The following is a 1,387-nucleotide window of genomic DNA, read 5'->3' as shown; positions in this document are numbered from 1 at the left end:
TTCCTCTATTTAGACCAGCCATGTCCTACTCAGTCCTCGCCTCTGCTCACTTCTCCTCCCGTAGGTATTTCCGGATGGAAAGTGTTCCAGCTGACCCTGAGCTTCAGGAATGTCAACATGCATAAATTGTTACTGTCATACGGATGTTTGTTTTCCCCCCTGTATGTCACGTGGCATCAGGGGAACAAAGTGTTGTACATAATAAGCAAAATATTTGGGAGCAGAGTGGAAGCGAGGAACCTATTGAAATCCTTAAAGTGGAGCGGAGAACAACTGGCTCCCATTAGCCGCTTACGTCCCTATTTAGGTTTGAGATTTGTGTGGGCGTAATTGTTTAATCTAATGAGAGGGCAGGGTGGGGGGGGCCTCATAACCAAGGACATGCTCCTAGTTCACACACATATATTTATTATATATAATATTTAATATATATTTATATATATATATAAATACCAAAACGTTCACGACACCAAATGACTTGAATGACTCTTACGAGTCACCACCCCAAACTAAAATACGCGTTGACAAAGGCAAACAGACAAAACCTTCGACGAAACTACTCAGCTAACGAACTGTTTCTACTCATTTACGTACGTGGAGTGCAAAGGTTGGTGAAACCCAGTCAAAGTGATGGTAAGAACACAAAATAAACTCAACGTTCCTTGAAGTCGGCTTGTCTGTGAATGGACGCTCCGTTAATGAATTTTACTTAAGTCCACCAAGAAAATTTTATTTTAAGAGTTAGACTGATTACCGTCGATTAAATAGGACTTACCAATATGACACCCATATAGAATCAGTCGAATTGAAAAAGAAAGACACAGAATAGAACCCCAAATAAAAGATGACTACATAGGGGAGGGCCCGGGGGGAAAAGCTCCGGGAGGTTGTTTGGGTCCTACTCACCACTGTCCTCCCAGAACTAGTAAGAGGAAACTCCGGATTATACGTCGTGGTAGTCTCGGAACAGAGTGAGTCGGACCCCTTTGAAGGTCTCTCTTTAATTTTCTTCTAAAAGGAGAAGACTAAAGTCGAGACATTATCTGCTCTCGTCCTACAAGGACAGAAGGCGACGAGAAACTAAAACATACGCCAGAAAACGTGCATAAACACATACACACGGAGTCAAGACTTACAATCATAATGTCCCGACCACACACAAAAGGTCACCACAGAGGGTAACCTTACACACACACACACACCACACACACACACAACACACACCACACACACACACACACACACAACCACCACACACACACACACACACACACACACACACACACCACACACACACACCACACACACACACACACAAACTGTCTGAGGGGTCCACGTCGTCGTGGTGAGGGGAGCAGGGTGGACGGGACGGGAGGGGTGGCGGAGA

This window comes from Notothenia coriiceps, unplaced genomic scaffold (assembly GCF_000735185.1).
Source record: "Notothenia coriiceps isolate Sejong01 unplaced genomic scaffold, NC01 NC01_scaffold00026993, whole genome shotgun sequence".
NCBI classification, from domain to species: Eukaryota; Metazoa; Chordata; class Actinopteri; order Perciformes; family Nototheniidae; genus Notothenia; species Notothenia coriiceps.
Note: the sequence above shows the minus strand (reverse complement) of the source record.